Source organism: Amblyomma maculatum, chromosome 1, assembly GCF_055883805.1.
Source record: "Amblyomma maculatum isolate TAMU_Amacu chromosome 1, ASM5588380v1, whole genome shotgun sequence".
Lineage (NCBI taxonomy): Eukaryota > Metazoa > Arthropoda > Arachnida > Ixodida > Ixodidae > Amblyomma > Amblyomma maculatum.
In genome coordinates, this window is record NC_139344.1 from 420,691,051 (window position 1) to 420,717,490 (window position 26,440).

Sequence of the window (26,440 nt, forward strand, 5' to 3'; positions counted from 1 at the left end):
GGTGCCACCACTCAGAGACCTAAATTATGCCTCTACGTGTCACATAATCCGTTTTAAGTAGGTCTTAAATCTGTAATTATATATTTACAGCAGGTGTCCGATAATATGGTATACGCCTAATTTATTGAAAGTAGGGGTCGAGAAAACTTTCTATTCTTGAGACCGCGTAATAGGCACACTCGCAATATGCTCCTACTCAAGACCATGCGGCATCCTTTTCCTTTTAGAGTTAGTCCCGCTAGCAAATAGGAGTGCAAAAACATACAGCCTAAAGAAATGGGTTTGGCATGAAACTCGCACTACGTAAATACAATGTATGGTTGGGCACAAGGCAAAATAACCCGCTCTGGGCACACGATACTATCTCGTTGCTCAAGAGCGCCTTCGGGGAATCGACCCTGAAATCTCGCCAAGGATATGAACTCTAATCATATACCTCGACACAATAGGTGGATAGCAATGTTTGCGCGAAGCAAGTATTGCGGAAGAAAACGCTCTCTTAGCAAGAAGAAGACGCCCTCCTAAGTAATGAAAAAATGCGAACTATATAGGGAATTTGGGCGCCACGCCGTCGTGTTTCGATTATGTTGAACATATAGCTTCTAGTGCAGAAAGAAACCAAATAGGACGGCAATACTTCATCCTGTCCTCACTTTCGTTTCTCGTATTTTTCGCAAAAAGACGCCCAGCAGCAAACAAACTTGCTTAACTCCTTTACTTGCACCACGCCCCGCTTGCGATATGGCAGAAGCAGAGTAAACTTACTTGCATAGAAAGAGCCGCTTTCGAGAAACCTATCAAAGGTGCCGAGAACGAGAGCTATTGTGGGCGGAAACACCCAATTCGTTTCTCTACAGCACCATTTCCCAACAAGGGCTGTATTTTAAGACCACGAGAGCAGTTTGGCATGCTAGGCTCCGACGTTTTCCCTCTTGAACATATCCATGTTACTGTGTGTGTATTCACGTGTACATGTGCTTCTTAGAAGGGCGAGCATTTTAGCTGTCAGCTCCGCCAAAGGTAGTATATAGTACCATGGCCTGAGATTCTTAAATGCACGTACTCTATGCACAGCGAAATCCCTCTAAGTGTGCTGATGTTTCACATATATTTCCAAAATTCAATAGTTCCAAAACCAGGACCTATATTTATATTGCCACCTAATACTTCATTATGCTTCATATTATGCTTCATCTCGCAGTTTCGTTTGCTTCTCGTCCTTGCTTGGAATGCCAGTCATCAGGCGCCATCCTTCTCTCACGTCGCACGTATGTCTCCCTTTCTCTACCGTCCTTGTTAATTTTTAAAGAGAAATTCTTTTAGTGATATATCTCATTCGTTTTATTTTCTGTACTCGATACCGAAAATAAGAGTCTGCATCTAATTAAGCCAGTTACCTAGGCATTGCTTTTCTTTTTCGTTATCTGTACTGTAATAAAGGTACCGTCGTTCGCAGAAGTTTTCTGCATGTGCTTTGAGTTAATGGCGTCATGTGCCGATGTATCGATGAACATTAAACTAAACTAGAGCCTAAGCTCATAGCAACCATCACAGTGGAACGTCAATCCGCAGCTCTCGAGCAATGCCGGGACAATAACAAACATCGATAGGCAAAGACAAAGAAACACAAACGTAGGACTACACCAGCACAGAACCTAAGCAAAAATAAATATATATCAACACAGTGAACATTAGTAAAATTGAAAAATCGAATTAGAAATGAAGGGGAGCCTAATAGGGAGAAAAGCTTTCTTACAAATTTCATGCTTGCATTTCACCAGTGTAAAGTAAAACACGTTTCACTAATAATACCAGCGAAAATTGAAAATGCTTGGGAGCAAGAAAGGCAGCACAAGAGGTAGATCGATCGTGACGACGAATGGAAGTGAAAAAAAGAAAATTTTATATACAGATATATTCGCGCTGAGCACTGATTTAATACATGAAGGAGATCTGGATGAAGCACGGCTTAAGGAAATCAAAAACATTCGATGTAAAGCCGAGTTGTATGGCATGTGTTCGCGATGTGCAGTAATACAGCGCGTTGGTTGAGACATTTGGTTATTTTTATTGCTCTTCTTAATATTATTAGTTGAAAGAAGCCACGAAGGTTCATCTGTTATTCCATTAGTGAAGCTAGAAACACATTGTTTCGATGGCGAAGAAATTAGGTTGTGTTCTGTAGTCTCACAACGCAGCACATGCATGTCATTATCAGTACGAAACCATTACAACATGGCCGACGGCCGTGAAACGCTCGATTTTGGAGCACTTTTGAATTCTTTTACGGCCTTTTCACAGCCCCACACGCTGATTGTTGACCGCACTTTTCAATGTCCAGGCATTAGTTGGCGGTTGTCAGAGTTTCAGATCACCTTCCTTCCCTGGAATGCGTCCTTAGGATTGCATCTTCTTTAATATCGGGTAACTGTTACGAATGAAACCTGTATTCTAGTCGGCTAGCAACCGCATCGAAAGGGTCAAGGATTAGCGCTTGTACGTTTGCAAGATTACTTTGAGCAGACGTTCGTTTTGTTTAAAAACTCGTTTACGGTGGTATACCATGCGATTGCGGTTAGTTAGCATTCGTGTACCCAGCCGTTTAGCGTTTAAATCTCCCTTTTATTGCTGATGTCTTGCAAAGTAGAAAACGCGTTCATATTTTCAATGTTTCATGCTCTTATTTTTGTATAATGCTTTTAATCACAGTTCCCTCACTTACGGGATAGTCTATTTGGTCGCTATATAACTACTGTGACCATATATGTATATTGTGAGCCTTTCAAGGATCTTCTTCTTTCACGTGTGCATACCATCGTCATCATCCCGCGGCGCCGCGGGTGGCACGCGCCTCGGTTGTCCATCGGAATAAGCGCCAGAGAAGGCATCCCTTGCCCTGCCGTCTCGACCTTGCGGTCTCGTCCTGGCCTTCTTCTACAAGTGGTGGAGGTGAGACTTGATCCCCTTGCAGCGTTGTGCCTTGCCTCTCACTGGGGCTACGTTTAGGTCGCTGTTTACCACCTTCCACCATCGTTATGTCTACCGAGAGTACCCAGAACAACTCACGCAACAACTCTCCCTGTCCGCCATTCGAAAAACTAAGTGATGCAGTGGTCGGAGACCAAACTGTACTCAGCGAACTCACTAAACGTCCTCCTGATCGCCCGTAAGATATGATTTATGTTTTCGCTGAAGGATTATTGGTCGAAGCTTTGATTGATATAGGGGCTGAAGTTTCTGTTATTCACGTTGATTTGTGCTATCGCTTACGAAAAGTGACGACACCATACGATGGACCTGAACTGCGTGGAGCCAATGACGTGCATCTGCGCTCTTCAGCAAAGTGCACTGTGCGAGTTGGTATCGACGGCGTCCGCCACCATGTGCAGTTTGCTGTGCTCTCACCTTGTTAAAGTTAAGTTAAATTGGTTCACAGGAAGGGAAAGGCGCAGTAACTGTCACACTTGCTCTGTGGACACCCGAACCGCGCCGTAAGGGAAGGGAGGAAGGTGGGAATGAAAGTGGAAAGAGAGAAAGAGGAGCCGTAGTGGAGGGCTACGGAGTAATTTAGACCACCTGGGGATCTTTAACGTGCGCTGTGATAATTTTTGGATGGGATTTATGTCAACTGCTTCAGCGGTAATTTCCTGTGGCGACCATGTCATCCATATGACAGGCAATGATTTTGTATCTGACTTTTCTGAACGACATTATCACCTCATTGCCGCAGCTGACACTGTTTTGCCTCCAAAGTGCAAACAGCTACTTACCGTTCTTTCTGACCACACCACCGTGGGGAAGTACTCATAACACCATCTCATCGTCATCTTGCACGCGGCATCGCCTTCCCGTTAAGTCTTCTCCTGTTTCGCAACTGCTCAGTGGCAGTAGCGGCCACTAACACCTCACGTGAATTCCTCGTGCTCCCAAAAGGAACCTCTCTGCCTTGCATGGTAGATGTTCAACCTTTGTCCCTGATGGTGCTCACCGCCCCTCTACCTGAGCAGCGTATTTCGACAGACGTCTCTCTTCCTGTTCTCTCGGACTATTAATCCGAACCTCACGCCTAACCAACGCCAAGAACTGCGCACATTGCTTCGACACCACCAAGCCATTTTTGATGCCAGCTATCCACCACTGGGACGGACTAGTGTTTCACACCACCGCATCTTTACTGAAGGTAACTCTATCGTTCGTCAAATACTTTATCGGGTTTCTGTTTCTGAAAGAAAAGTTATTGAAGAAAATGTAAATGGCATGCTCCGTCACATTATTATTCGCCTTTCAACAAGCCCATGGTCCTCTCCAGTCGTATTAGTTAAAAAAAAGGATGGTTTGGTACGCTTTTGTGTTCACTACCGTGCACTCAACAAAATTACCCGCACAAATGTATACCCGATGCCACGAATTGATGACGCCCTTCACTCTCTCCAAGGCGCTGAATATTTCTCGACCTTGGACCTCCGTTCTGGTTATTGGCAAATACCTATGCATGAAATTGACAAAGAAAAAACCGCTTTCGCAACTCCCGATGGACTTTACGAATTTAATGTTATGCCCTTCGGCCTTTGTAACGCACCAGCGAAATTTGAAAGAATGATCGATACTGTACTTCGTAGCCTGAAATGGAGAACCTGTTTATGTTACTTGGACGGCGTTATCTTTTCGTCAACTTTTAACGACCATCTTACGCGCCTGAATGAAGTTCTCACGTGTCTCGTTTCAGCAGGCCTTCAACTCAACACCAAGAAGTGCCACTTTGCACAGAATAAAATTAAAATATTGGGACCTCTAGTCAGTCATGACGGCAATCGTCCAGACCCTGAAAAAATTATTGCGGTCCTGAATTTTGCTAGTCTTGGATGGACTGCAGATTTGCGCAGTTTTCTCGGCCTGGCATCCTATTTCCGCCGTTTTATTAGACATTTTGCAACTATTGCTGCTCCCCTTCATGAACTCCTTAAAGTGCGCAACGCTTACATGTGGACTACACAGTGCGAAACTGCATTCAAGAACCTCAAGCACGCCCTGAAATCGGATCCTGTTTTTGGCCACTTCAGCGACACCACTCCAGCCATCCTGCACACTGATACCAGTGGTCGCGGTCTCGGCGCTGTACTTCTACAGCGCGACGCAACGTCCCGTGAGAAAGTGATTGCCTTGCTAGCCGGACCATGACTCCAGCTGAGCAACATTACACCATTACCAAGCAGGAATGCCTTTCCGTCATCTGCGCGGTTCAGAAATTTCGTCCCCATCTATATAGTCGCCACTTCGCAGTTGTGACCGATCATCATGCTGGTTGCTGGTTGTCTTCGTTGCAAAAATTTGACAGGCCGACTTGGCCGTTGGATTCTACGCCTACAAGAGTACCAGTTTGGCGTCGCTTATAAATCGGGTCGCCATCACAAAGATGCCGACGCACTTTCTAACTGCCCACTTTCGCCATCAACCTGCACGTTTTCTACGCAATGTATTTCCACGCAATATATTTCCTCTTCTGACCCGAGCCGATTCTCTCTGCCTCCGACTCATATCACACTAGTTTCGTTTGACGCCTCTGACAACAAACACGCTCTCCGCTCGCAGCAACTAACCGACGCTACTGCCATCCCCTCATCAACCGCTTTAATAGCGCTTTGAGCCCGCAAAATGCTAGGCTCCGCCGACAGTTACGCAACTTCAAAATCGAAGATGGCATCCTACTCCGCAACGTGTATTTCCCTGAGGGAACCCGCTGGATCCCAGTCGTCCCCCGTGTGCTTCGCCCAAGTATCCTAGCGGCTCTACACGATGACGCTACGGCAGGTCCACCTAGGTTTTCACAAAACCTACGACTGCGTGAAGAGACGGATCTTCTGGCCTGGCCTATCCTCCAGTGTAGCTCAATACATCGCTTCCAGCCCCGTGTGCCAACGTCGCAAACGGCCGACTTCTCTACCTGCTGGCCTCCTATAACCCCTTCCCTGTCCCGCCACACCATTTCGAGTTGTCGGCATCAACTTTCGGTCCTCTGCCTCTCTCTGATCGGGGCAACCATTGGATCATCACGGCTGTGGATTCCGCGGGACGACATTCTTATCGACAGTTGTTGCCGCAGTTCTCCAGGCATCATTCACCCTTCCAAAGACCACTTCAGGCTACCATCCTCAGACTAACGGTCTGACTGAACAATGCCACAGTACTTTATCGGATATAACCTCCATGTACATCACACCGGATCATCGAAATTGGGACACTATTCTACCATTCGTCACATTCGCCTATAACACAGCAGTACAGTGTACTACCGGTTACTCTTCATTTTTCCTCGTTTATGGCCGCCCTTCCACCACATTTCTCGACAGTTCATTCTTCTCTACGTCCGACTGTTACTCCACATCAGTACCTGCCCAGTTCGTATCCCGTTTGCCCAGATGCCGTCACTTTGCTCGCCTCAACACAGAAGCCTTCCAGGAAGATCGCAAGAGTCGCTACCATTCTACTCATCGTGAGGTCTCTTTCCGTACTGGTGACAAAGTACTACTTTACGCACCTCTCCGCACCCCTGGCCTTAGTTATAAATTTCCCCATCGCTACCTTGGTTCATACACGGTCATCGCCCAAACTTCCCCAGTGACCTACAAAGTGACACCTATTCATCCCCCAGCCGATCAACGTCACTGTGGCACTGAGATAGTAGTCATTTGTGCTCCGCGATGCAGCAGTTGTTTAAGAGCGGCCAGGCTGGCCACTTCCGACCCCCCAGAAAAATTGCGTGAGCCTTCCAAGGATCCTCTTCTTTCACGTGTACATACCATCATCGTCATCCCGCGGTGCCGCGGGAGGCAAGCGCCTCGGCTGTCCATCGAAATACACGCCAGACACGGCATCTCTTGCCTTGCCATCTTGACCTTGCCGTCTCGCCCTGGCCTTCTTCCACAATATTTCAAATGACTTCTCCTTGTTTTCGAAAATATTCAAAAAAATTTGGAGGACGCTTAAGCTTCGCCCTTAAAAATGGAACGCGGTAGCGCTATCGCACCCCGTTCGCACCGTCTACTCATTTGCTTGTCGCGCTTTTGAGTGACACAAAGACGTAGTTCACATGATACAACACTCGTTAACTTGTCCAAAGCATGACTGTTTGGTAATTACTTGTTCTGAAACGTGATTCTGGGAAGTAGAAGCGCTGTGAGCAACCTGGCCGAAACGCACAGGTCTCATGTTGCAGTCTTAGTTCGTCGGCAACATCATTGCCGACCCGAGCCGGCGCGATGAAGATCTCGGAGGTCATGCCCTGTCTATCTTATTCCGTGCAAGACACGCATGATGGCGCTACGTGCACGCCAAGCGAATAGGAAGTACAGCGGAAAAGTAATTTGCCACTCGCTTAAACGGCGTGTTCTGTAATTTACATGCTCATAATTATTATTATACGCCACAATACACTTCTCTAAGAGAAACTTCTGAGACAACACCGCAATTAATAGACGCGCCTTTGTCCATTTCAAACCATCTAGCTGGCGTGGCCGAGGCGCCAAGTGGTATCGGGCTTTTTTTTTCTTCGCAACCAAAATGACACCTTTTTAAGAAATGTCATGCAAGTGCGGCTGCAAAGGCTGTTACCCGGATTTGTTGTCTCCTCAAGTGAAAACATGCGTAGTGCTGTCACAGGATATTTGCGCGAGGTAGTTCTCTCTTACAAGTTGTTAGAAGTGCGTTTTTCCCTTGAATATTTGTACAGTGTTGGCAAGAAAAAGCTGTATAAGGACCTAGTGGAAATCATGCTGCCGGCACCTTTTTATCGGGAGCCTTACCGTGGAGGCCCAGGGCAGGATATTTTAAAACGAGTGAAGGGGATGCCAGTTCGACCGGCTGCCAAAACGTTCTTTTTTAAGTTGCACTCGAACACTCTACCCGTCAAAACCTGGCTTCACGAAAAAGGACTCTATGTCCCTTGGACGACAAGCTGCCAGCTTTGCAAGAAGCCAGAGACAATCGAACACATTCTTAGACTGCTGGGATGCAGTATTTCATTGGGACGTGCTACAAAGAACAATTAAAAAAGAGCTGCCACTAAACCCTCATGGCATCCGGTTTTTACCGGTGGAGAACGAAGACGTACCCTATGATTTAATAATGCTTCTGGGCCTCCACAGCTTGTGGAAAACACGAATGAAAGTAAGGCATGAAAATATTAACATTCGCAGTGTACGTGAAAATTTTGTTGAAAGTGCTGTTTATCTACGGGAATGTATCTGCGTGCTCCCTGACCCACCACAGTGGGCAGAAGTTCTGGATGACCTGGTAAAATTGAAGAAATTTTAACCTCATACGCGTCAGCTCTAGGGCAGCTGAAGTGTTTTATTAGGTGTGACCATTTGTTGTTCACGTATACTTCGGAAATAAAAAAGGAGAAAAAAAAAAAGCTGGCGTGGCCGAGTGGTTAGCGTGCTCGTCTCGCACCACGGAGGCGCGTGTTCGATTCCTCAGGTCGGGCGATTTTTTGTACTCGTTTTTATTGTTAATGGTTCTGAGATTTTTCGCTCACGGCCAACGCCGGAGGACGCGGGACTACGCCGCCGACGTAGACACCGACTTTTCTGCGACACGGGGCTCTTAACGCTACCGCAATAATATGGTATTTAGCGCACTGTAGGTGCCTTTCACGTGATCATAGTCTCTACTGCGTTTTTTCCTCCCTTTATACCTCTGTTCGTCGTGCACTGAGCTATAAGCTCTTACCATTCGCTAAACGTGGCTACAATGTATCTTTCCTTTGCTCGCCGCATTTGCTTTTCGAGCGTGTATCTGTATCTACAATGCACGATGACTCATAATTCTTTGCATCCTGTCAGTTCACTCTTTTTTTTATACTGGCTACTATTCTTTCTACATTTTGTGGCCCGGCGTATGAGTAGAAAGACTATACGAGTGCCCTTGGGCGGTGAAATTAACGATTATTAATTAAATAATTGATTCATAAATGCATAAACGCGGGGGACATAATAAATATTGCGACTAAACATGTGAAACTGTGAATATGCTTTTCAGATTGACGCCCACTACAAACTTAACGATGGCCTCTTCTGCAAAAAAATATTGCCTACATAAGGAAAAACTCCAACTCTCCCTTTGAAACTGCGACCCTTTTAAAGTCACATATGAATTATTTCTCCCCCACTTGTTTGACCGTAGTTACCGCGATTCCTTAGCGCGTCAGTCCACAAAGCAGAGTAGCGCAAATCGCATGTTCCCGAACCATAGCTCACTCCACACGTGGCCGGATAGCCCTTGAAGTCTGCCCACAAGCCGCGTTCGCGTGTTCCTTAACTACCCCTGTGATGTGCGACATAGGTGGTGGTGATTGTGACGTGGAGAGTGTATCGATTGAGCAAGGGATTCTAACCTCTGAAGTTTAAGGGAAGAAGCCGGAAGTAAAGGCCACACCATCGCAGAAATGGGATGGAGAGATGATCTGCAATAGACGAAGGCGGCGACGCGACTCTCTTCCGCGGAGCTTCAGCTGCAAGCACGCGCCCCATTCGGTCGTTGCGCAGTACAGCTGAGTGTCGGTGCCCGACAGTGGAAGAAGCTTCCCGGAAGAAGCGGAGGCGCGGAAGCGGAAGGCTCTGCACGGGGCTTAAGGCGCACGCTAGTTCGGGCAACGAAAAGTGTTTGGCTATATGCAAATCATATTTCACAAAACATTTTTTTTTTCGTTTTCTTTTTTCAGCGACACCAACTTGAGGTACATTCCATCTGCGATAAACGGACTCAGCTTTGGCGTAATTCCTAACTAGGCCCTGTGAATTCATCTGATGAATCAGGACGACACACTGGAGGGCCGCTGATCGGGCCCCTTGGTAAAACACATCATCTTATTACGTGTTGCAGCCGGGTCTAAGATTAGGCGCTCGCAAGAAGCTCGAGGTTTGCAGTGCTGGTACTGCTAATTCCCTCCCGACAAGAGCAACCTTCTGAAATAGCGGATTCTTTAAAGCGATAGGTTTGAAAGCCGCGCTTAGAAGAAATGCGGTGTTGGCGTCCGTGTCGTCGTCGGCGTTTGTCATATAACTACCTTTCGGCTCCCAGAATAGTTACCGTTTGGTATAATGGTTGTACCTATGAAATGGGAGCAAAAAGGTAGATTTAAATAAATGTAACCGGTGAGATTTATATGACTAACTTTCGGCAAGGGGTGAAACTGCGGTTAACACAGGGACCGAATAGTAAAACTCATTTCCGGTCCTACCTATTTATGTGAATAAAAACTGCCATTCGAATGTCTTCTGCATTTCATTCAAGGAATGAATCTGGCCAGCCACTACGGCACAATCCATGAAGCCCATGCACGTTATTTGAAAATGTGGGCAAGATGACTTTCACAAAGCACTGTGCCCCGTAATGAGAAGTTTAAATATCAGATATCAATTTCTTTTTACCTCAATATACATTTGGCGATAGTCAGAGACATTCGTCCTGCCTCTTGCTCTCCTCCCTCAAACACTGTTTGTAAGCTGTGTCACTGCACTGCGTCGTCATCATCCACGCCCTAGTGAATTGCCAGAAAGACTGCTATTGAACGTTATATGTCTCTCGAGAAGATATTAGCTGTCCCGCAAGAGTCACAAAGAACCAACAAAGTACAATTCTAATACAGGTAGTACAGGTAGTACGTTCGCAGGGAACGAAAATAGCAACAAGCATAGCATCCTATACTAAGATTCGGCAATCGATAATGCAGGAAGGTCATTGTTGTGTACACAATATACCTCATTTTAGCTACCTCTGCAGCTTTCAGAGCTTTCCCTGCTTAACTGATGTTGCTCGAACCAAAATTGGAATATAATTATCACAAAATAATTTGCAGCCATACATTTTACGATAAACCTCTTAACAACTTACATTAGCAGCTTGAGGCCACGTAAAAGGCAACTTTGGTGGTTTTTTCATGATTTTGAGTTTTTGAAGACATTACATTTCTCACTAGGTCCAAAACAAAAATAGTTTTTTGAAATTCTAATAAAAGTTGTTTTTAAAAATAAAAACACTAAATCGATATCGAAAATGCTTTCATGAACAGAAACGGTGTTCCGGGTGATTAAATGGTGACGCAATAGCCAGTATTGAATAAAACACGCAATCGCATTGGATTTTGCAAATAAAGTCTAGAAATCATAACGCATTACATAAAATTTCTGAGATAGCCTAATACAGACTCTCCAAATTTAATGATTACTCGGGGAGTGCACAGTACGCGGGTGTAATGTTTGTGACGTCACAAACGCAACGTTGCCCGCAGAAACCGTCTGAAGTGAAGCCGCGAGAACTGCCCTACTTTAAATCGTGTTGCGCCTGAATGAATAATCGCACGAAGCCCAAATATATTAAAATGCGTCTGGATGCAGAGGAAAACCTACAGTAAATAATTTATCTGAATATCCGAATGTCGAAAAACCTCCGGAGGTCTTCGCAAACTTTCGTAATTTTGCCCAGAGGGAGGAGTAACTATGGCATTCTAGTGATGAAGCTTGCATCTGTTATTTTTTATATTTCAGTTTTTTTTTTTCTTTTTCTTTAGCGTCCTGGTGTTCAATGGGGCAGGAATTGGAGTCAGGCCAGGCAAGATGAAAAAGACGTTAATAATGGCCTCATCTGCATCTTAGTTGTTCGTGCCCAATCAGATAAGAAGCCTCTGTTCTGCTTACGACCATGAAGTAAAGTAATTTTGGCACTTCGAGCTATGATTACAGGTACGATGAATGCTCTGTAAGGCCCTCGGGCTTTTTTTGTACACGCAGCCAAATTATGCATTGTACACACTGCCAAATTCTGAATGCAAGACGCCCTGAGGAAGTGCTTTCTTAGGAATAAATAACGGGAACGCGAGGTTGTTTCTGCACAGAGGGAGCTTTGCGGAGACTCCTCCCAAGCATGAAGCTTCAGGGTGCAGCAAGAAGTCGTACGAAACTAGCAATAGGTCGGGGAAGCGGTATTTGCCGAGTTCGTAGTGAGTGGATTGTGGGCGGGCATGGTCAAAAGCAGGAATGTAAGAAGTTTGTTATTCCGCCTGCAAAATGAGCATGCATATATTTACAACAATTTCCGATGGGTACGTCACTATACCACGCGCAGTAAAACGCTGAAAATGGCGCAAAACATGTAGCATCGTGCTGGGTTACTCCTTGTGTCTAGATGTAAAGTAAACATGTAAGAAAACATACACTTATCGGGAGCAAGCTTTGCAATAAACCCTGTGCGCTCGAAATATAGGGCAATATATTCAGCCCAGTAAAGAACATCAGAAGGAAGCTAAGTAAAATGGTCGTAAAAACACCGCGCTTACCTTTACTGTAACAAAACGAGTGGTGCAAGCAGCGTGCTATGCGTTCCAGTCGCCCATTGACACAATTTGCATCTGTCAAACCGGAAAGCTCATTTCTGAAAAGTTTAAGAAATAAAGAGAAAGCGAAAGCGAAAAAGGGCCAAAAAAGTGCCAAAAAGTGTTTAAAAAAAACATAGGGTCGCTGTTTCCCTTGTTTGAACAAAAACGTTCAAACATATGACGCTGCTACGGACATTCTATCAAGGCAATTGGTGCGTTATATGTTATAAAGACCTTTTGACGTTCGTTCAAGGATGTGTGCAGCATTGGCACTATATAAAGCGCTGCTCAAGACAGTAGGCACTTTTGAGAGTTGAGCAAGCTGAGCTTTTTCGCGATCAGATCTATGAGACAATCGTAACGCCTTTTTTAATAGCATGACAAAAATGGCATACGCAGTGAATCTCAGCAGCACGAGAAGTCACTATCGATGGGATGCTGTTTTATTCCTGTATCAGTCTTTCAAGCAAAATAAGTTGTTAATGTGGAGCATGTGCAGGTGAATCGTCTGCGCATGCAGACGCTTCATCACAGAGGAAGCCTGCGCATGCGCGACGCATCGCCCAGCGCCCAGAGCGCTCACGACGCTCGGATCCAACAGTGACAGATATTCGGCGTGCGCGCTGCGCGATCTTCTTTCCGGCGTGCAAGCATCGTCCCATCAGCGGGCGCTCTGCGTCTTCCGGGGCGGGTTTGGCGGGCCTTCCAAGCATATTTTAAGCAAAATGGTGGATCTCCACCTCAGGTGAACTGCGTCATCCTGCACTGGCAGCCAAATAAATAAAGTTAACAACGAGCTGCTCATCGCCGCCATCGAACGATGGCAGCCGCTATGGCTTGCGAGCCATGCGCTTCATAAGAACGAGCTGGTAACGGCTGCGCTATGGACAGCGGTGGCCACGGAATTTGTACTGGGATTCCCGCGCGAAGGTAAGATGCTGAACCTGTTCGTTCGTTATTCATGCGTTTATGTTCATTATTCATGTCGGTATTTCAAGCTTTTGATGTTTATGTTCTGGTGTTTTCATCGCAGAGGCCGTAAAAATACTCCAGAAGCCATGGAAGAACCTCCGCGACAAGTTCCGCCGGTTATGTAGCGCGCGACAGGGCGCGTACCGCGCCATGCGCTTGGAGTTGTGTACCGCTTTCTTTTTTTTTTTTCTTTTTTTGCGTCCCAGGGCGCGGCGTCACTGCGCTGGCGCGCACGGCGCCCGGCGCGTAGGACGCAGAAGTGTCTATGGAGTCGGGCCTTAACGAATGCCACTTGTGCGGGGAGAAGTCTCAACCTGCCAGTCAAGTATATAAATTAAATAAAGACAGCCAATTACGTTGAGGAACGAGGCAACTGTGTCCAGATCAAACATCGGGGACCGGAAAGAACTTCTCGAGAAACCTTGGACAACAGCGACAGTTAGCAGAGACCCTTTGTCACCACTTATCTGTCAAACTCTTAACTTAACATTTGTTTCTCTTTATATTGAATTATTTATAGTGTTTTCTTGTCTTCGAGGAAATTTAATGACCTGAATACTATTTCTTCATTTGCACAAATTTCACGCCTCCATAAATGCATTTTATTACAAACTGGTCACCCCTGCCTTTTCTCTGTTTCTCATGGCCAGGGGCTTCTGTTCATTTATTGCCTAATTAGTCACAGAGTCCAATAATGCCCGACCTGAAGAAGCGTGAGGATGCAGCCGCAGTGAGCAAATGCGGTCAGGGCGACATGCGTACTCTCAGAAATGCGATTCTGCGTAGTGCTCGTTGTGCGCAATTAAACACAAAAAAAAACGAGCATTTCATTGAAGTGAATAAAGAGCGGATAAGTTCAGAACTTTTTGTGCAAAAACATTCGTTCGTAAGTGTCGGTTCTGGCTAGCTGATTGATTTAGTTGGGTGACTGCACAGAAAAAGCAATAGTCTCTGATTAAGACTAATTTATTTAGTTACAAAGTTTCTGTATGGCTGCGTTTAGGTGGATGTCAACGAGTAATCACTCCCTTATTATAAATTCTACTCCACTTTGTGGGCTTCCGTAAACTTAGAACTCTCCTTTATTCATGAAACATTTGCGTTCCGCCCAAAGTACGGTCCAGAGCTCCGTCTTCTATTGCAGCAGCCGAAGCAGACGCTGGCCGATTGTCACATGGCCCTCCGCGGCAGTCGTGAGCATTAAAAAAGCACCACGATAATGTGAGAGAAGAGATATGCCTAACAGCGAAGAAAGAATACGCAAGTGCCGAGCAAGCCTGGCGAAAAGGCGGTCAGCTTCGACATCGCGCTGTCTGAAGGTAGGCGGCGCAGCAGTGCAGTTTTTCGTTGCTCGACCACACATCTTTCCCGCAAACTTTTGCAAGAGACAGTATGTATGTCCTCGGTCTGAATCCCTTCCTCAAACTAGCCTCCTATTTGAACAAAAAGATGGATGCTAAATAGGAAGAGAAGTTGTGCGACACCCCTAAACGCTGCACAAAGATCACTCCCATTCGAAAAAGCTAAAGAACCGTGTCAGAAATACGAGAAACTTTTCTGTAGTTTTGTCATAAACGTCAAATTTTTCTGTAGTTTTGTAGCACTTTTCTGTAGATATGTAGTTTTTCTCTAGTAGTTTTCGGTTTTCTGTAGTTCTCCAATAGATTTCTGTTGTAAGGAAAGAAAGTTTTGATGTTACTACAGAAAATTCTGGTGCCACAACGTGCTTTTTTTTTTTTTTCAGAAACCGCTCAAAAATTCTGTCGCAACAGCAGAAAACTTTCTATAGATTTTTTTTTTTTCGACTGGGTTCAGTCACAATTTTAACGCGATAACGTTTAATTCAGCGTCCGCATCGTCATTGTCGGCGTAGCGAGCGAAAGAACGCGAGCATGGCGCTGGCAAGTGATCGGTAGCATTGCATGACACTGATTATTTGATGGTGTGTGCGATTTTACGAGATCCCAATCAGAATAAACCTCCCAGAGCTCCTAAATGACGATAAAGGCTTGCTACTACTAGGGCACGTGGGCAAGCTCATACAGATTGGTTAAATCGATTTTTTGTATGTTCGGTGGTCGCCTTCGCTATCACACCAGGCACTTGAAGTTCGAGCCCAAACGTCCCCTGTAAGTTTTGATACGAAATCAAGGACCAATTTTTTTCTGCGACATTTCCGAGATGCTTTTCATATCTCAGTTCAAGTGTACAGCTTTATCGGTGAGAGCGCTCCAGAGAAAAGCAGATTAATGCGAGACATTTCTTGGGAATTTAAAGTCACGCCGCTGTCACGTAGAAGTGTTCTCTGGTCATGAACTCGAGAAATAAACAAATATTGCACGCTTTCTCGTTTACGACCGGTAAACAAACACTTGGAGCAAACACTCGCCTTCATAGAAAAAATTCAGTTAGTCGTTTCTAAAACGGTCTACTAGTTTTGCAAATGTAATTTTTACACAATCCGATTAATATGTGCTCCTTTTAATATGTTCGAAAAAGTGCTCGAGCCTAGGCCAGAGCTGCCTGCCCTCAACAGGCCTCAGCTGGCTTCACTGCGCTGGGAAAAAGTGTCTTTTTGTAACCTTTGCTTACATTTACCTGTAACACTTTGCACAGAAGAAAAAAACACGCATTCTAATGCTTGCACTTGTGGTAGCCTCGGTCGCTGATGGGTCGCTAGGTCTCCAATTATTGCTCGACTTGTTGACAGCCTTCTATTGTTTCTTGTCATTTATGGAAATATTACCACTCGCGATTACAAACGAATGACGCACTGGCTTTTCTCGGAAGAGGAAGAGTAATATCACGGTGATGACAGGATGGAGTTGCCCTCAGAGTACGACTATGCTCTAAATATTTTGTCTCAAATAGTACGGGACATTTCAAAATTGGTATAACAAACATCAAAGCGGATTCTTGGGAGGACAAAATAAGCGGTAAGAATCAAAATATAGAACTCGTTTAGCATCGCTTGGCTATGCCTTTGGTTAATTATTTGACCGATGTACTACGTCTTTTTTCGTAGCAGATACCTAATTAGGGTCTTTAGTGCAGTATTGTTTGGGGTGAATGAAATTGAAAAGACTGGTAGCACGCTACAAAACCGGCTCTGAAATGGCGGAGGGGTTTAACGCAGTGGCGAGAGAAACTGATCTCTGTAAGGTTGAAGAAACTACAAAATCGACCGGTGTTTTTGCTGCTCCCCAAAACTGACGTAAACTAACTTTTTCAATATAATGAACTATAACAATATAATACTAGTGCACTATAAGGCCCAATGAAACGTGACGGTCTCTTTTCCTCGGCCTGGTTCGAAACTCATACTGGCAACAAGTTTTTTATCTAAGACAGATTCCCAGCCAGTTGGACGAGATCCAAAAATGCGCATAGTAATTGTTGTGTACGCGAACCGACGCACTGCCACACCGCCTCCTGGCAAACGGACGCACGGCCGCTCCGGCTGCAATGCTTCCTTGCACCAGCGAGCCGGCCGCTTCGGAGAGACCAGCGGGGGTGCCTGCGCCGAGGACGACGTGCAGGCCCGACGTAACCCGAGCCGTGCGTCGGAACTGGACCGTTCTCGGACCATGTGCGCGACCAGGGCACGAGAAGCAATGCCTTCTTTACAGGCGCTCGAGCTTCTCTGTTTACTTCTCTTCCCCTCTCTCCCAAAGCACAATAAAAGTAGTCTCTCTCTACCCAGCAACCGAATCGTGAGGTGCCTCGCTCACGGGGCTCCGACGCCCCGAACATAACAGTAATAATAGTAAAGATGATGCCGAAGGCTGCCATTTGAGACAGTAGAATGCATCTGTATCTATGACGAACAAATTGAGATTCTTCCCCGCAATTGAAACAGGTTGAGGAGCCCTGGGCACTTCTGAGGTGGTTGCCTGTCATGTCTTTTTCTGTATTCTCGTGCCTCGCCCTTCTCGCTAGCCCTTTGGCCGAGATATCTTCGACGTCATTTATATGCACCAACAGGTTCGAAGCTCAAGTGGCACGAGCGTCGAAAAGCGAAAAGAAACGAGCAAAGATCTGCTCTATAACTATGGGAAAACAAGCAAGATATATGCGAAAAAGCGACGAGATATGGAGGCCTACTGCATTGCACAGCAGCAACTTGATGCTGCCGAATTCCAAGCGAGGACCCCTGTGCATGGTATTCTTCGATTTCTTATTCCTTGTGTATTTTGTTTTCCAACGATGGCTATGCTAAAGCACCTTATTACGAATTGATAAGGTCTCAAGCCGTCACGTTCTGCAATCTATTGCTTCTTTAGTTGGTATATTTCAACGTTATAGTTGCTCTTCTATAGCTATTTAAAATGGCTTCCCGATGGCCGTTTCCGATAAGTTCGTCTCAATATCGGAGACCTCATTTATGATGGCGGGACCTGAAATAAGCCTAGTCTGAAAATTCATGAACTTATGCGAAGCATAGGTGATAAAAAACTTCGGAAAAAAATGCAAATTAAGGATAAGAAACAATTATTTTAAGAAACAATATAAAAGGGATTCGGAAAATATGGAGAAAGTGGGACATTGTGGGTTCTACTAATGATCATTATAGATTCATTATTCTTTTGCACCCTCCGTAGATTGCGAACACCCGGTCCTACCATGATAAGTGGCCCTCAGCCACCAAGCCCAATCTCATAACCACAAGATAATTGTCAGGCTTCTTACTGCAGTAGAGAACAGTTCCTAACAATAACTACGACACGGGGTCCTCTCTCTCATTCAGGTTCCGTCACATCGAACCACGCACATGGGCCAAGAGACAGGGACTTCGCTCAATCCATATGGTGATTCGATTCTGACTGAAGGGTAGTTCCACACTAAGCAAGAACAAGCTCACGATGTTCACCCCTGCTTCTCAAGCAGGCTTAATAGCCTGTCATCTCACTTTATGTCGGAGTTTCAAGCATTTAGTACCTACAATAGTAAGCATGCTTGCCTGAACTCAGTACTGTGACGTCCTGTGTTTTTCGTCATGTTTACAACCATTATACTGGGCTTTCCCAAGTTAAGTTACAGCACTTGGTGGTCACCCACTTAACATTATTTATCCATTCCGTTCCCATGTGTCAGGCCTCAGGGTCACTTCCTGGATACCAGCGTTGAAGTACACAGTCCAAGAGAGGACACGAGCTCTTTGGGGTCCGAAACGAACACTTAGCGAATGGGTGGTGTACCCTTCACACCAAATCGGGTGACGCTGTCAATTTAAACATTATGAAAGCTTTCCCGCTTTTCAAGCCGGCTTCTATGTACTCTGTCTGGACAGTATATGTCACCGTATATGATAAAGGCAATGTGGGCAGCAGCACGCTCAAAATGTATCGACGAGTGTGCATAAGGCCTCTTCTGAACGTCCACAAGCAACACAGGATGGGCACCTGCAGAACTCAGCCCAATCACCGGCATTGCCACAGGATATAATGGGAACTCCAAACCAGAGTCTGTTGCCGCCAGCAGGGACAACGGGAAGGTATAGGATTACGCTCATCTCTCCGCTAACGAATCGCAAACCATTCTATACATCAGCCAAAAAAATGAAAACTTAAGCACACGTATATGAATAAACACTGACACTAAGGTTGTTGGATTTCTCCCCAGAAATACAAACTGGCATGTAAATACAAAGTGAAGCACTGAAGCTGTGTCTCCTCCGGAAAAATTTCCCAGAATGCGCCAGATTGAAAAGGTTAGAAAGTTTGAAAGGTTCTCTGAACAATAACTGTACACACGGGCATCACCAATCGCTCCTATTGTACATTTTCGCCATAAATGAGGCCCGGTTTCCTTGAGTGACGCGTAAATCAAGTCACGATTATTTCCTAGTTAATTCGCATTTAAAGGAATTAACACGATTTGGACGGAGAGCAACAGCATTGAATTTCTCCCGTATACGCAATAATTCTCCTTTCGAACGCTACATACGCACGTGCCGAAAACGAAACACGTGAGTACGACACTTCGCGTGATTTGAGCAGTCGAGACACAATGGTCAGTGTAAGTCACATAGGAATCCTTAACTGTAGACTAAGGAGGTAATACTTTTGATAAAATGGGCAGAGATTATAATAACAGGAGACGGCGTTATCGACAATGGAAGATCCCCGGCAGGTACCCGAACAAGACATAGCGGACGAGAACGCAATCAATTTATTTGTCCTCTGAACAAACAAGAAAGCGAGGGTGCTCGGACAAGCAAAGGCTTAACCGATTTAAGAACAAACACTTAAAATGTTTAATAATAATAATAAAGAGAAAACAATGAACTGTGAAAAATGAGTGTAGCAAAGTCACAATATAGTCACAAAAGAATCCACTTGCATGACGCTGGCCTGAACAAAGGCCTGCATGGGGTAGCACCAGAACTCAAAAAGGGAAAAGCACTAAACAAAAAAAAAACAAGAAAAGTCATGAACAGCTGCACCTGACCCCTCCCGTCTCTTTATGCCCTTCAGTTCTATACGAACTTCCCCTTCCCCCTTGCTATCCACAGCGATACTGGCCTATTTATTCACTGCTCATTCCTCAGAGGGCGTCTTTGCAAGCCGCCTATAGTTCGGCATCCTACGGGAGAGCTTGCATTATGCAAGCGAAGCACGCAACTCCTCATAAGTGTGAGGGTTTTCTCGGCGTCCTGATAATAATAGAACTCGCCCGCTCATGGATATCACCGACGTGGTGAAACCTTTAATGCAAGCAACTCGTCAAATGGAGACGCTGATGGCGCATACAGAACGTGGGGGAATTCGGTCCCGTAAACCTTGTTGCGCAGAAGGCTGAATGGCAACCGGCAGCCTCGTCTGATTGCTTATTACCGCCTTTATGCCGTTCAGCTGTATAAGAAGAGTTGCTATGTGGCAACCTAGGCAACCCACCTGATTCATTATGATGGCGAAGCAGCGGCTACGGGGTGGAGCAGCATTCTTACCCTCTGACAAGCACTATGGGCGAAACGATGAAACAAGACTGGTAAACGGAGAGAGAGAAAAGGCAGACACACACGCGGTGCGTGACACCATCCATGCATTCCGGGAGCGTGCGAGCTCAGGCACGCGAGGGTTGAATTGCGTTAGGGAAACGTGTCGATAGCTCCGTTCAGGAACTGCAGGGAGGCAACAGCACGAGTTGGAAACTCGTGAGTAGTAAGATGCGTCTGAACCCTCCCTTTAATCTCATTTTTATTTTCGCACTAGAAAGCTTTAGTTTAAACATTTTGCTGAACATCATCATAAAAAACGTGGTCGCCTTCCCCCCTTTCATTATATCGAGCATCTACCACCGTTACAGATCCGACGAAAGCGTTTACGACACATCGCGATGTAGCTGTTAAATTACGTCTAGCCAAGTCAGTTTCAATGCCTCTTAGTTTTTTTGTTTTTTTTTAGCTACGTATAGAAAGTTTCGCATGGGAGCGATACATGTGCTCCGTCAGCAGACGCACTTACCCGAATAAATTGTTCATAATGTTTCATCAGAGTAGCACCAGTGTAACGTATCCCCAACAATACCTGAAGACCAAAAAAAGTCAATGTTTCGCTTGTGAGCAGGAACAAATGTCCGCCTTCTCGAGCTGTAAACAAAAGTTTTGGGCCGTCAAGCACTGTAGTCACAAAGCTAGATGCGGTCACAAAAACTTACACGTGTGGCATGAAGATCAGTCTTGTTTCAAACCAACTTGGTTTTCACACACAGGGTAGTTTAATGACGCCGAAAAGATATTGAACACCGCAAAAAAAAAATATAATACGAGGGACTTTAGCGACCAAAGTTGAAAGGCGAAAGCCTGAGTGCCGCATTCTGCTACGCAACTGGCACTAATCAGCAATTAGTAATCAATTAGTCATTATTCAAATAATTAGTTATAAACCATGCATATGAGTGGTTATTTGGGTATTATTTCGTTAATTATTGAATTACTTAATAAGCCATTATGAGCAACAATAATAATTAATCATACATTTGTAATCGATCATTGATTCCCATAGGGTTATATCAGGCACGCATTCGTGCATGTGGTGGTGCTCTGTGATTGGTCGAGACCTCTATGACGTCATACCGCCTCGACCAATCAGATACACCGCAAAAGCGGGGCACATTTTGTCCACGACTGCATAAATCATTAAAGGATTTCGCCTAAAAGGCCAGCAGAAGAAAGGAGCGCGTGCGAATGAACATTGCGTTCTCTGAGTTGCATTCATGACGTGTCGGAAAGGTTTCAGAAATAAGCTTTATTTGGGAATGCTGACCTGCTGCGTACCATAGAACAAAGACACCAGCTACGCTTTAGGACCGCTAGCTTGTTCTTGTTACCTGAATGCCATCAACGACTCTATCGACAGCGTAAGACAATGCGCTTCTCTCAGCAAAATCTTGAAGTTAAACGGAAAAGTAAAAACTGTGGCTTACAGAGACGCAAAATTCTTCGGTTCACCTGCGTATATATGACGTTTAAAAAATTAGCAAGCCCTGCTCAGTTTTCAAGCTACATACATCCTAAATATGGTAATCTTCAGAGCAATCGTCAATAATCGCTAGCAGAATAACCTGCCTGTCCTCTTTCATTCAGCATTGGCGTTATAATACTTTGCTCGTTATTTTACTTCTTTTGCGTTTTTCGTACTTACGTGTACTGTTGCATCCAACATTACATCTGTGCTGACTGTTAGATGGTATCTACAGTTTGCTATTTTGGTATCAAGAGCACTGTTTTTTTTTTTATGAAAAAAAAAAAAAAGATCTTGACACTGATACAGGACAAGTTTTCCTCGTTGAATAGTCCTGGCTAATTGCGGCAAGGCGACAAGCGAGGTTCTTTTCACGGAAATGGGAATAAGGCCGACTGAATTTTGCGGAACTGCTGGCTGGAGGCCATGGGGTTTCGGGACGTTAGAGGGGAGAGACAGAGGAACCTTTATTAAATGCAATAATTAGCAGGAACACCATGATCAGGGCCCCTAGACCAGGGTTCCGCTAGTGGCAGCTGACTTGCGGACGCGATGCAAGATATATAGGTAGAGGCAGAGCACGGGAGAAGCGCTGGACGCAAGTGACCAGATAAAGTACCAGCCACGCTCCGCCGAACCGGGCCGCTGATCGCAGCGTCAGGGTTGTTGTAGCAGTGAATCTTCGCCGAAAGGAAAAAAAACACATGCATGAACTCCGTCGTTGCGATAGCAACCAACTGGTATCGCACAGCGCGTTTCTCAGGCGATAGCCGTTCACGTGGCCTGAGCTGTGTCTCCGTATCGCCAAAAGCACTGCCGTATCACTTCATTCCGAAGCCGTGCCCCTTGCATCCGTACAGAAGCCAAGTCCAGAACAATTAATAAGCTGGTAAATAATATTGAAGCAATTTATATCCTCACCATGTAGTGAAGAAGTTGAAGTTGCAATTTTTGCTGGAATGCAGTGGAGTGAGCAGCACATCCCTCAGCCACTGAGTCATGGTTATTCCATCGAAGGCGCTCGGGAAGCACAGTTCTCTTACTTTAGATACCGTAAATGGGGCCCGCAAAGCGAATCCTGCTTTCTATAAGGCGAACGGCGGGAAATATGTGAATTCTTTTCCGCTTATTTAACGAAGGAGCGGTGACAGCGCCCCCTACCGCTTTTATATTACACAGATCACTAAAGTGCAAAAGACTGAGCAAAATAATGAGATAAGCAAGCGAACGAAAGTTCGATTGAATTACAAGTACAAAAACCGGAACAAATGCTGCCGTTATTTAAGGCTTTTTTACCTCATGATTTGGTCATGTATGCTGATGATAGAAATATATTTTTCACAGCCCGAACTCACATTGCTACATTATAAACTATTGTAAATGGTTACCTGGTAAAGTTGCATGTTTGGATGCAGGCTAAAAAATTCAGCTTAAACTTGTCCAAATCAGGTATTAAATTTTCGGCCTATTAATACCCCAATTCATTACACAGGTGATATAAGGTATGCTAACAAACAAATACAGCAGGTAACCACTAAGAAGTTTCTATGTATCTTGTTCAATTAATACTTATCCTGGAATGCACATATTTCTAAACTTGCCACAGATCATAGCAAAGTTCTTGGCTGTCTGTCTCTGCAGGATAAATTACCTTTTACCGGATTCACTAAAAATATTTGTGCATTACGCTCTATTTCTTTAAACGTTATCTTAATGTGCACTAGTGTGGGGCACCACCACTTCCAGCAATTATCAGAAGCTTTTTATTTTGCAAAAAAAAGAAAACAAATGGCACTCAGAGCTATTGAGGGTTATCGCGACAGACCAGAAAGCTTATCAATGTTACCTGTATACCAGAACCGCAATCTACTTAAAGCTAACCGAGTCTACATATACCACTTGTCACAACATATCCATGGGAATAAGCTGCATTCCGTCTCTCCTAACCGACTTCCTAGTAAATATCGTCTCAGAAACCTCGTCCCAAAAAGAATGAGAAATAAATACGATTATAAAAATGTGCAACATGTGGCAATGAGAAATAAAATAATAAACAATGAGAAATAAATATCCTGTATAAAAATGTCTAACATGGGGGCTTCATTCATTGCAGGGATGCTGAAAATTGACGAATGACATTCCATTTCACAAAGGAGCTCACGGAAACAGTCCCAGCTATGGACGCCACTTGCTCACGGTCATCATAATGAAAAGAGAGCAGCAAAGAAAGTCCAAAGATGAGAAATACCATCGCATACATTATTTATTTACAGAATTAGTGAGCGTTTGGAAAAGTGCTCGTTACTATTGAAGCTCAATAAATATCAATATCTTACATACTCTCAAGGTTCCTTGAGCAATCAGCCTAAAAGGGTGAAAAAATGTCAAAGCTTTTGATTCCCTTTCATTGTTTCCTGCAACCCACTCAAAACTTAAGCAAGATGTAACGTGATAACAAAAGAAGGATCATGGGAATAGTTAGGATTCGAATGCGATAACATTAGAAACAATGATACTGTTGTATGTTTCTTTCATTGCAACCCCATATGTTCCTTTTCGTTTTAATACGCAAAGAATAATAAGCTCATGGCGGAAAAGAGTACCCGCAGAAAATGCGTACAGAAAGTGTCTTCCAGCGCCGCATTGGCCCAGTGTGTCACCTTGTAACAGCTGACATTGGCCTACGTTGGAAGCGAGATGCTGCTCGGCCTCTCGCAGCCTTTCGTTATCATCGAAAAGACAGGCCTCTCAGTCAGTCCATAGTCTGGTCAATGATAGCACTCGGGCCCTGAGGGACTACTTCAATCTTTCTCGTCCTAGAAATAAGTTAGGTCCTTCTACCAAACCCTCAAAATTGACCCCTGGACACCTTAAATTCGATTTGACCGAAAGTCATGTCTAATTTCATTTGAATGTAGCTCCTTCATTGGGGATCTCAAAATTATCATGGGCCAGCCATCCCAAATTAGAGCACCTCTGAAGTTGATCTATATTGAGCTCTCATCTTATTGAGTAGTATGTACGGTACAGACATTCAAATTTTGTTGGGTTACTCCCAAAAAGTTAGTTCACCATGCAGAACCCAGAAACTTGGCTCGCAATAATATGAGCCAATTAGCGTCGATTCTAACTTGGTTAAGGCAAACTAAGTGGGGACTTCGAAGATTGCATTGGCTACCTTGAAATTTGGCCCACCAGATACCTATAATCTCACTTCGTCAGAATTTGGTCATTATCGGTGCCCAGAATAATTTGACTACGGGCTACTCATTGGAGACTTGTAAACCTAGGGGGATATTGTCCATCTACGTTTGTCCACCGAAATCCTCGTAAGATTATAATGGTTCACCTAGTGTGATTACGTGCTAACATGTGAAGGCATTGCGAGTTCCGTGCCTTGTTGCGTTATGCATTATACGTTCGTTTTTAGTACCATTGCTCAGTTGGCGTCTGTATTGTTTAATTTTGGACGAATTGAGCTTTTGTGGTCAAGGGACCAAATTTCGGAGAATGTCATCTTAATTGGAAAGCAGAATTGAGTTTGGCATACCTAAATCAGGTTAGACGCGAATTTTCGTGAAGTTAGCATGAGGTCAAATGTTGGTGGTTCACCGGTCTACTTTTGGGAGTGGCCCGCGTAAATTTGGTAGTCACCACTGGAATGATTTTGTTCATGTTAGGTAAAGGCTGATCTTGGTCGAATATGGATGAAATCAAATATAGGGGTTCCTGCGAGGCCAAATTGCGGGAGCGGTCCACGTACGTTTAGAAGTCACCGCAGCATTGACCATACTGGAATTACCTCAGATATCGATTGTGGTAATATCGCACGTGGTAAAATTTTGAAAATTTAGGTTCTAAATTCTGGCGATAGCCCATCCATGTCTGAACGTCACCATCTAATTGGTCATATTCAAATTAAACTGCATCCCAAGTTTGGTAAAATTACCTGGTTATTCGCGCCAACACGCTTGATAAGTTCCTCCGGACGCGCTCTGTCCAGAGCTCCCGTCCACAGCTTAATTCAATCGACTAATTATTCAGGAAATTATTTAAACGTTTCATTGGCTTATTTATGTCAAATAGGGTAAATTACTTCTAATATTTATTCATGTGCCAAATCAACTGGTATATTAATTGCACATGCAGTTGCAATGACTAACAGTTTGTGTGAACACGCTTGATGACATGTTTCATTACAGGCTCTGATCACGCCACTCACGAGCACTTGTTCCAAATTACAATTTTTCATGCTTACGCATTTTTCATGCGAGAGAGGCCGCTTGCATCCTTCGAACTATTTAATTCTTACCCGTTTTCTTCAATCCTGGGCTCCTACGATGGCAACGGCACTGCCTTTCCGTCCGAACCAGCTATACATACACCGTCGTGCAAAAATTGATTTATATATTCAACGTGTTTTTCATAGTTTCCTCTATATATATCGTTAGAGAGAGAGAGAAAAAATAATTTGGCGTAAAACCATGGATCTATTGTTCACTCATGGTATCAAGAAATACAATACACCTTTAAAATACGTCAATATCCTACACACCTCATCCGCTGAAGGCATATGTAGCACATCCTCAGGAATATACATAGCAGACACTCAACCGTTATACTACTCCTCTCT